Genomic DNA, 12386 nt, shown 5'->3' with positions numbered 1-12386 from the left:
TCAATTGGTTTATACGATCTTATTTTATACAAAGTTAAAAATTATTGTAGAGAATTATTGATATTATTGTAGAGAATTATTGATATTACTATAAAAACAAAAATTTATAGAAGTTTTATTAATACACTAATATAAATTAGAAATTTATGATAGCTATAAATCATCTTTCTACTTGTGAATCTTCCTCAACTTTAAATTTATGTAAAATAAAGATAACGTTGAAGATTTAAATTTAAATTAATAATATTTTTTGAATTTTTGAAATAAATTTAAAATTAGTGTATTTATAAATTAATAAATTTAGGGAGTTGTCTAAGCTACACCTTCAAACTATATTATGATTAATTTTGGGGGACATGGAACAAAAGATTTGGATAGGTAATAGGGATAGGGGCTACAAACAAGAGACAAGTGACATAGAACAATAGAAAGAGACGGGGGATGGATGAAATCAATCATGAGATGGTAATATGGAATGTGGCTTTAATAACTCTCTAAATTTATTGTATTATTATATACATTTTATTAATATAATATGCTAATTATTTGTAGATTGTTGTATCATTTACAATTATTTTTTATATGATTTATTTTAACATTAGATCTGAAAAAATATGTTCTTTGACAAAATTTATATTTTAAAATCAAGCAACATGATAAATTATAATCTATGACAAACTAGTTATGTCTTTTGCTATTTTGTATCAAATATTTTTCCATTTACTAGTCAAAGAGATTATTTTATCTACAAAATTTTCTATTAGATTTTAAGTTTGTACAAATGTTTTATTACATTTAGAAGTTGAAAAAATATTGACTAATTATTAACATTTTCTTCAATTAATTTTAATGAATTAATTTAAAGGTAGATCAATCTTCCATGTACTTGGCACTTTACACATAAAATAACATGTAATATAAAATTTGTATTGTAATATAAAAAATCATATATAGTATTTGATCCTTACTAGAATTTGTCAAGAATTTATATAAAATTTGTAAAGACCACTACATATTGTAAAAATCCTAATTCTTTGATCTTTTGCCTATATCAGCTATCAATCACATTAACATCAATGAGTTAATATTTTTAAATAAAAATATTGTGATACCAAATTTTGATTTATTTATTATTGTCAAATATTCAATAAATATTGGTTAAAAATATGTACCTTAAAAATCTCATGCCAAAAAAATGGTGATATTAAAAAATAAGTTAAAATTTGTATTTTAGAAAAACACGATTATACTTGGATTAAAAAAATTCTTCATTTTCATATACTCATTAATCAAAATAAATTTCAGTTGGTGTATGGTCCTATTTATATTAATTTTTGTAAAATTAATGAAATATTTAAACCAAGTAGTTGCATAACTATTCAAAGAACTAATTGCAACAGGGGATTTTTATTTTTATAAATAATAAGTTTATTTATCTTTGTTACTATACATAAAAACTTCATAAACTTAACACTTCTATTTAGCATTTGACAATATTTTTTGACAATATCTAATAACATTCCTATAAGAACTTCAAACTGTGTCTTTATTCAATGTTAAATTTTCTTAGATTTAATAAGAGATTTGAGTTATGTAAAAGTTCACATGATTTTAGAATAAAAAAGCAATCATCAATATATATATATATATATATATTTATGTTTATGTAATCAAGATACTTCATAATTGCAAATGAAATGGTTGATTTATGAAAATATACTTTTAGCATTGTTTGTTGCTTAAGATGAGTCAACAGTTTCAGAGAAGTAGAAAATAAATAAATATACATGTTTTAAATGTGTCTTCAAAATATCGTGGATTTTAAAGTAAAACATGTGTTAACTTAGATCATGGCTACAACTTGACATGGAACATAATAGTTTTAAATGTATTAATTTTCTTCAAAAAATACTAGAATATATATATATATATATATATATATATATATATTTGATAAGATATTAAATATACTTTTGGTATTAATTCCTTACTTTAAAAAAATATTACACATGGTGTCAATTAAGGCTACAAAGTTAGTTTGTTTAATTATAAAACATCCCTTAATGTTTTATAGAGTATTACAAATAAATAAAAATTCTTACTTGGATTAAGATACTAAATTCTTAAGTGCCTTTTGGCATCAATTCTTACAAACAAGTAGGAAAAATAATAGTTCCAATAAATTTTTATGATTTTAAAATTAAATTAAATTAAAATTATATATATATATATATATATATATTCAAAGTCTTAAGTGAATATTTCGTGATCTTTTAAATGGAAACCAAAAAATTAGAATATATTATGTAGATTTTGCAGAGTATAAAAAATAATACAATGATATTTTTGGCTGTAAAAAAAATTATTCAAAAAATTAAATTATGAAAGAGAAGAGGTTAATTAGAAGATAGGTTAAAGAAATATATTTAACTTCAAATTCTTTAAAACTTTATCTCATAATTAATTCTATCCTGAAAAATAAAGCTAAACAAAATTCTATGGAGTAGTATATTATTTGTTATTTTTGAATTATATTAGACTAAGACATGATTACAATATAATTTTTAATATAATATAATATTATATTTATATTTTTATTGATTTATAAATTTGTTTTTTGGCACATTTTCCATGATTAAATTCAAATTGATTGTGTTGAATTTGGTTATTAAAATAAAAAATTATAGATTTTTTGTGTTTAATTTATGTGGTTTATTATTAAATTATTTGATTGTATTACATATATGTAATTTATTATTTAAAAATTGGATACCAAATTAAAATTAAAATATTACAATTGTGTTGTATTTTTTCTTAAATTTATAATTAAAATATAAAATAAAATAAAATAAATATATATACATTTAGAATAAATAGTTTAATATAATAAAATATAAATTAAAGGATTAGGCTACAAGCATATCTTAAGTTGCTACACACACACACCTCATATTACTAAATATACATCCAAAAAACATAGAGACTTATAATTGACTACCACTTTTGTGAACCTTGCTATCTGACATAATTGGAAGGGGGGACAAAAACTCCCTCTTTGATGGTCCCATTGATTGGTCAACAAGTAGGATCAAGAGATAGCATCCCTTGTAAGAGTCTTTGAAGATAGAGCCTTGGAAGAAAATTTGAAATCTACACTTTGTATTAGTAATTTTTTTTTTGACTTTCACTACACCATATCACAAAATAGCAACACTACACCACACATTATATTTTCAAATCTACATAACAAAGTGAGAGCCTTATTGTACACAAAAATCAAACCATGACACAAATCAAATAAAATTGATGTCAATAATTGCTCAATTCTAAAATTATTTATTGCTCCAATTCTTTGGCATGCCGATGATAATTATTTCTATAGAATGCATCTATAGATGTAATGGTTGGTGCAATTTTTTTGTAATGATTTCTCTTTGTTTTTCTTCTTAAGAATTGAACTTTGACCAAAAGTCTTTGTTCAAAAATACATAGTTTTTTTGAAAATTGACCTCATTACCTATAGCAATGGGAATAGTTATGGAATCCATTGAATTCAATATTATGTATGATTTAATATCTAGTGAGAGGAAACAATGCTCAATAAATCCTATAATGGATGCCTCCTATTAATGCTTGCTTGCATATAATTGTATATAATGTATAGATTTTTATTTTTTTTATTTTTTTATATATATATATATATATATATATATTATTTTTTTGTTTAAATTACATTTCAAAAGAGATGTTTTGTCCAAAATTGATGTCAGTGATTATGGATGTATGTGATTAGGTACAAAACATAGCTTCTCTATTATAGTAGTGTAAATCTCCTCTAATTAAAATGTTATTTCAAACCACTCTCAACCATGCTGATTGCTAAGCTTACAAAGCAAAGTGAAAACATTTATTTGGTATGATCTAGAAGGAATCATAGATAGAAGTTCAATACATGTCTTATAGAATCCCTATGTATTTGGTGATTTTTTTTTTTTTTTTTTTTTTTTTTTTTTTAATTTTAAACAATTACTATTTGAAATATTTTTGTCTTTTTATTTGAAAAAAAATAAAAAACATGACTTAAGGAACTTAAAAGCATAAAAAAGAAAGTTGGTATATGCAAAAATCTTATTGTCTCTCTACATGGATTGTGACATTTTGCTCACTATTTTTTGAATTAAAATCTCAATTATGCATATATTTAGTATGGTTTTTTTGAATATTCAATTGCACATTATATCCATGTTTTTTGGTTTTTAGAAATATATCATTAATTATATTTTTACTCCAAAATAATTCTTTTGTTAAAGTTTATACATTATATATATATAATAAATTATATTTATGTGATTCTTGTAGAAATAGTTTTTTTGACATACTTTAAATAAAATTATAAAAGATTATGATTTACTAGAGGTAGAAATAACCAAGAATATCAATGGAATATGTTCTTAAAAGAAACATCAAATCTTTGAAGAAACATGGTTTTTTAAAGCTATCAAAAGACAATAAGTAAATACTTCATCAATCTATAAGTTTGGTATAAATATTGATTCGAGAAATTAATAAAATATATAAATATAAATATTTAATTTTAGATTTTTAATTTTTTTTAAATATAACTTCATGTGGCCTTTTAAAATATACAAAGAAAATTTTATCTTTTTATAATAATTTTGGACAAGAGAGAAAGAATTTAAAATATATAAATAATAAAAAGAGATACTATGTAATTTTATATATTATTTCAATAAAAATCACAATATGATATCTATATAATTAGTAATTTTTATATATTTGTAATTAAATAAAGTAATTATACTTAAAATAAGTGTTTGAATTTTAATTAAAAATAAAGAATATTAATAAAGGATTATCTTTATTTGATATTAATTATAATAAGATAACCATAAAATTATTAATATAATATAAAAAATTAAAAAATTAAATAATAGAATAATAATGGTATTAAATGCATTTAAATCCATTATTGAATTTTTTGCAACTTTAGGCATGAATTAAATTTTGCATCTTATTTTATATACATTATTACATGACAAAAACTAATTAAAATATTACAATAAAATGAAATTAATAAAATCATATTTTTAATTGAATATTATTTATAAGATAAACTTGGTTTAGCATATATGCAAATTTTTAAGTCTCATTTAGATAGCTTGCTTTTATTTATCAACTATATTATCTTTGATAGAATCAATTTTTATAATTCATGTACTATCATATCATAGTATACACATATAAATACAAAAAAACTAATAAGAGAATTTTGAATTTGAACTTTGTTTTAATGTTGCATATCTATATTATAGACATTTGTGGTTTATTTGCCAATGTCCAACATCATTGCATGCACCACAAGACATTATTAATGCTTTTAATTAGAAGTGCTCAAATCTAGATGGATCTCTTCTTGTATCATTTCTCCACAGTAGATGTCTTCTTTTATATACCATCTACAGTTTATTGATATGGTGTGGTTGTTGTTGTGATATATTTTGGAGTTTTATAAGCCCATATATTTGTTGATGTAGTAGAAGATTATTTATAGTTTCCAAAACTTATTCTAATGTATAGAATATAGAATTGAGTGCATTTTTGATAAAAAAAGAACTACAACTAGCTTCGATAAGTGCCAATGGCTGTCAAAGTTATTGAGATTAAAGTGCTTTCCTTATAACATAGTTCAAATTTTATTTGAGCATGGAAAATCAAGCATTGCAATAAAAGCTCCTTTGCATGATTCAATATTCCTTACAATATTTAACATATAAGTTTAACTTATTCATAGACTTTCTTCAAAACATAATGAAAGATTAGTTGGTTGACATCTTAAAAGATCTTATCACAAGGAATTGGATTAGTGAATGTCAAGATATGCATCTTTTTACAAGAAAGTTGTGCCATATACTCCTTGTGCATGTTCTTGATGCAAAGCTCTATACATTGGCATATGCTAAGCAAATCAAATTTTCTTGATTTATGATATTATTTGAGCGTGTGATACATGACTTTTACTGTGGAGATTAAAGAATTGCCAAAGTGACAAATCTTGTTTGTTTAAGTTGCAAGGAATATCTCCTTGTACACATCAATCTATATATATTCTTAATGTACATAATTGGCTTAAAAAAATTATTTGTTAAAATACTTTTGTTTAACAAAAGTATTTTAATAAATAATTTATTGACCCATTCAAGTACAATTTGATAAGATTTAACTTTTTTTAAGGCCATAAAGACAAGTACTACTACAAAAAATCTATTAAAAGATGTGTACTTAATAATATAGAAGAGCACCATCCAATACTTGTTGGTCTTATAGATGGCATCAATTACCAATACTTTTTGATTCATGTAAACAAAGTTGATTGAAATAGGATGAAAAAAAAAGAAAAAGAAAAAAAAAGATTATAATTCTACCATTTTATTATTATGTATGCTACTTAGTAGCCTTGGCAAATAAAGTCATCAAGTAAGGCTTTAAGTGGTACTCGCCCATTGAGTAATGTCTTAGTAAACCTTAAATGTGCATTATAAATTATCTTTTGCACAATAATAAATCTTCCATCTTATTGGTGCAATATTGTCAAAACCTCAGTCAAGCAAATATTTGCAATACATATGCTTTCAAGTGTAGTTAGCTTTTTATGCACAACTTCTCAAAAAGGAGCTAATGGTGGTTCAAGGTTGCACTCAAGATTGGTAATCTTAAAGTACCAACAATCATCTCTCTTATCTAGCCAAGCAACAATCTCAAATGGAGAATTAGTTCTTTGAATTGACATCTCTTGCTTTTGAGAAAGCTTAAAAATATTGCTTCTTTAGCTACCATTGTGGTTATATCAATACCACACAAAATAATCTTTCTTTGAGTGCTTAGTGACAATGAGATAGCCACAATTTGTTGCATAGATTTGGATATCTTTGAACAACTCTTTTTGAATATTATAAAATTTTTTTTGAATGTGGTAGAAGAAGGCTCATGATGAAAGAGAAGAAGAAAAAAAAAGTTACAAAGAAAAAAAAGAAGAAAGAGTAGAAGGAAGTTGAGACAAAAATTAAATTCAAATGCAATGCAAATGCTTTTGATTGCTCATTTTGAGGTTGTACATGCTACTTAAGTAACAACTTTGCATTATTAAACATAAAAGACAACAACCAAAATATAGAAATAAGTCATGTGGCATAATATTACTTAAGATAATTGTTTGAAGAAAGAATTGTGTATGTGTGTATATGTGTGTATGTATGTATATGTGTGTATGTGTGTTTTATTTTGTTTTGTTTTATTTATTTATTTATTTATTTTTTTTCATTCTTGATGTATATAGCCTTCAGGTAGAATGTTTTGAAATGTAGATTTCTTCAATCATTAGAGATCTAAGAAAGAATTACTTCAGTCTAAAGTATGTATGCACTTTTGATCTACATCTATAATAAGAAAAATATAGATATTACTAGAATAAGTATCTTATAGCACAAATTAAATGACGTATTTTTTCTTGATTGGGCTTCTTGGCCATTTTGCACAATCTAAAATGCTGTAAAATCAATAAAAATAGAAATAAAAATGGATTGAAATGAAAATACATTTTAACAAGCAACAGTGTGTCACATAATTTGTATCTACTAGATTGAGCATCATTAGGTGTATTTAGGTCAAATTGAGACAAGATTAGTTTTTAAAGGTATGTCTTCCAAGATCAATATTCTTTGTGGTTTCAAAGAAAGTTCTATACATGAGAAGCATTTACCTATTACTACACATTTGTATTGCACATTTTTTAACAAATATTTATATGTAATTATTCAAAACATATAAATATAAATGAATTGAAATAAAAACATATTTTTAGGAATATAGTTGCTCCTATAAAACGTATTTTTAGGAATCAGTTTGTCAAACAAATGGAACAATATTTTTTTTTGAAATTATGTAATTGTTGACCCCAACTTTACTTGGTTTGTATTATCGTTTGATTTTGTGCAAAATAATCTCTTGCTTTGTGATGAGGATCTAGAAAGGAAATATGTGGTACAATATTGCTATTTTGAGATGTGATGCTATAAAAGTCACCAAAAAAAACTACCAATACAAGATGTTGGTTTCAAATTTTCTTTCAAGGGTTTTTAGAGGCCCTCATAAGGGATACTATCCCTTGCTTGCTGACTAGTTAGTGAGACCAATGGAGAGGAGACTACCACCCCCTTCACCCCGTGCAATTGTGTTAGGTCATAGGATCTACATAAAAACAACTAACCAATTACAAGCCTTCACGTTTTTTGGATGTGCATATAGCAATATGAGGTGTTTGTAGCAACTTAGGATGTGCTTGTAGCTTGAGCCTTCAATTTATGCTATATTATATTAAACTATGTGTTCTAAATTTAAAGATTATATATATATATATATATATATATATCTGAAATTTTATTAATTACTTTCTTTATCATTTAATAATTACAAATTTAAGCAAAAGAGCAACACAACCTTCATTCAAATGTTTTGATGTTTTAATTTAATTTGTTATCCAAGTTTGGTTCGCGTGTTGAATCCCTTCTCAGACTTATCAATTCGCACTGATATCGGCAACCCACAGGGCCCCACTGAGCAGTTTGCTCAGCCTTCTTCCCGTCGGTGTTGGTCCAGTAGACTTGGTATATCATTCATCAGAATCGTGCGATTTCCACGCGTTCACGCTGCACGTTGGTTAGGTGGGTCATGACTAACTGATCTTCTGGATCTAAACTTGCTGTTAGAGTCATTTCTGTGCCGTCGACCACGGAGGAAAAGCTATCCAAGGTGTGAGTTTTGGGTCCAGCTTCTGATGGCGTGGAAATGCTCTTTCAATGAAGTTCCAAGGCTACCTTCCAGATCACATGCATAACCTTTCGATGAAAATATCCACCCTGTGTTATCTGTCGTAGAGTTGTTAATCCTCGTGTTCGTGCCAGAATTTTATATTCTCGAAGAAGACTTCAAAGTGTTAGCATGCTGTTGAGACTTTACATCACGTTACATATCACGTTGCTTATTCCTCGACCTGCTTGTGCTGTTGTGCTAGCGAAGGTGTTTTGTTTTGTTTTTGTATTTTTTTAAAAATTATCAATAGGCTTAAGTCGGTTTCAAGAGCATTCGAATGGTACATGTAGGCTTTTTGCAGGCAATTGGTAATCTGAACTTGGATGCCACATCCAACGTTTCCCAGCATGTAATGAGTACCGAACAAGTGCACGTGGTAAAGCTCTACACTCGAATATGAAGAGAACTGCACTGAATTATTTCAACGAATGTCTGCCCTGAAGCTAGCGCATTCTTAAAAGCTTAAAGCCTTCAGTACAAAGGAGCATAGCTGCCGCTTTCTTCCTACGATTTTGTTTTTTTGCTTTAGTGCTTTTGCTTTTGTTTTGTTTGTTTCTTGTTTTGTGCTGTTTTGTATTGTATTGTATTGTTTTATTTTTATTTATTTATTTATTTTTCAAACAGATTCAGCGGTACGCACAAGAGCAGTTAGATGAGCGTCGGTATCGTCGAAAAACTGGTCTGGCTGTATTAGCATGTGTTTCGACCCTCTGAGTGGCACCTTTCCGGCAATGAAGATTGGTTACGCGGCAGTTGCAATTTCTTTTCAGTACCACATTAATTCAGTTCGTTGTGTCCGTAGCAAAGTAGTTCAAACTGGGTGATGATGGCCTTCAACTGAACCAACTAATTTGTGCACCATATTTTCCTAAACCTTTTCGTAGAAAGTAATGTTTGCGCAGAAGCGAGTTAAAGTCAATTCACCGGATGATATCTTTGTTTTTGTTAATTAGATCAGATTCTCCGTCTTCTTCTATTTTTCTCAGAACAGTGTCTGTTACATTAGGCCAAGCACTCTCCCTCCAGACACTCTTGCGTTGAGGCTAGGCTATGAACACTGAATCTGCAAGACGCACCGAAATCAATAACTAAAAAATGAAAGGGATTTTTAAAGCAATAGGTGTAAATAGTATACTAAACAAAATATTTCTAATTGAAATAGTTTCTAGTCATCTTTGCTATTTAATTTTACACAATGCTATTTAAATTTTTTTATACAACTTTTAAATAAGCATACTCTTAATCCATAGTTCTACTAAAAAAGTACTTATAAAATTGCCATATAAAACTGATTTTTCTTTTTTTTTTTTTTTTTTTTTAAAGCTTGGATCCTCTATATTGATTCTAAAAAGCAATTTGGAATGCAATTATATTTGAAAAAATATAATATATTAAAACTTTGGCTTGGATAACTCTCAAAGATTGCCAAAAGAATTTTCAAAAGAATAGTAGCCAAATTAGTATTAATTTTAAGTAAAAGTTTTAAAAAATATTTTTGTACAATTAAAATACCACTTGGCATCAAAATTAGGTACAATTTAGGAATTAGAGTGATAATTTCTTTTGTTAAAAAAATGAAAAGATATTATTATCATAATTTATAATTATTTACTAATTTAGCAGCAATATAAGAAACCTCAATTAATATGATTCAAACTATAAATTGGACATCAATCTGCTAGAGGTACTTTGCAAATAATATCATACATACTAATTATAGATATTGGTGTAATGGCAATAATCTAATTGATTAAGAATCAAAATTGAACTTAATTAAAATATAGTACTTATAAGTTGATAAGAATTTGTAATATAAAGTAAAAATAAGTTCAAATCACCTTAAAAAATATAATAAAAAATCAATATTATATTAACAAAAGAACAATAAAATAATAACCTTAATAAATATTAGAAGTAAATCAATGTACCAAAAGATTTTTTTTTTTTTTCTAAAGATTACTATCTTTAAGAACTTAAAAAAAATACTTTTAGTAAATTCTAATTCAAAAGAACTAATTCAAAAGACAATACATTCATGTATTAATAAAGAAAGAAGAACATAAGGTATAAAGGGATAGATATAAGATAGAAAAAAATGAATAGATATTGCCAAATGAAATGAAGCTAGAAAGTCATAAATCAAGATTAAAATATAAAAAAGATGTTCACAAGATTGAGGATTGCTTCACTCTTGTTTCTTTATATATTAGCTACAAAAAAGACCTTATAGAAGCTTCTTAGGAAATATAAATCTTGTGGCCCAAGTATCAAGTTGTAGGTTGCATATAAAAGTAGAAAACTTATGGCACAAGTTTCAATAACTATGATGAAAGATGGCAGTAAAGATGGCAGACATGGCTGAAGGTAGTAGATGGCGGCCAGACTTTTCCTCTTCTATTCTCAAATCCACTCTGAGCTCAGCATAGTGATCAAATGGTCCGAACTGAGGATCCACTATCGGGATTTATCTTTTCTTGACACTTAGTATGTTGACAAGATGTGAGTGGCAATTAACCATGTTCGCATAAAACATCTTTCAGTCTTTATGTGCTTCGAGTACATATCGGTCTTAGTTTATGAACAGGGCGCTGGTTATTGTCCTAGTATTACCTTTCAATCTCACTTTCTGACATCGGATTCGAAGTGCTCAAGAGTTTTGCTCCCAAGGGCTCATCTGGTAGACAATACTGGATGAAATGACAATTATATGCTTGCAGATACGCAATCAGGAAACCGTGCTTTCCAGAGTCTCTGAAAATCCTGCTAGGAGATCGGCGCAACTCATTCTTAAATATGCTCATGTAATGACTAGTTTAGCCGGCATTTATCCAATTGGAGGTAGTCACTAGAAAGACATTTGAAGATTTGGTACAGGGGTGCCGATAACCTTATATTCAAGACACTAAGAGAAACTGAAGGCGAGATGCCGAGAGCAGAGCAGGAGCCCATCAGCGAGTAAACACAGGTACATTGCCCCCCCAATCTTAGAGCATCTAATTCGATTTAATCCTCGTAAAACAGTTAAGATGTTCATTGAATAACATCACAAGCTTATGGCACGTAATACTGCACGATATGTCTCTGGAGTTGAACGTACAAATCATAGCCCTGGAACGTCCTAGGGACTGTAACCTCACTGCTGCTATTAAAAATGAGACGACGAGTACTCTAGGCACGAATGCAACGGCATGATGAATCGATATCGCTAGCTGAGAATCTCTTTGCTTAACACTTATTATATTGAAAATCATTGAAGATGTCAAAATAGTGCTTACGGTGCGTACCTTGATCGACCGAGTTTTCCATTACTCTTCAGCCATATGTTGTAACTTGATTCCAAAGTTTCTTATTTCTTGTTTGAAGCTTCGCAGGGAAATTTGCATGACCTGAATGCTGTTTCGTAGAGAGTTCGCACAAGGTTCCCCAGTGTGATCACGCAGACACAAAAGTACAACTTGGATGTTAAAACGGCAATGATAACCACATGAAAAGCATTTGCG

The sequence above is a fragment of the Physcomitrium patens genome, chromosome 15 (assembly GCF_059467195.1).
Source record: "Physcomitrium patens ecotype Gransden chromosome 15, ASM5946719v1, whole genome shotgun sequence".
In the NCBI taxonomy this organism is placed as follows: domain Eukaryota; kingdom Viridiplantae; phylum Streptophyta; class Bryopsida; order Funariales; family Funariaceae; genus Physcomitrium; species Physcomitrium patens.
This window is presented reverse-complemented; position numbering follows the sequence as displayed.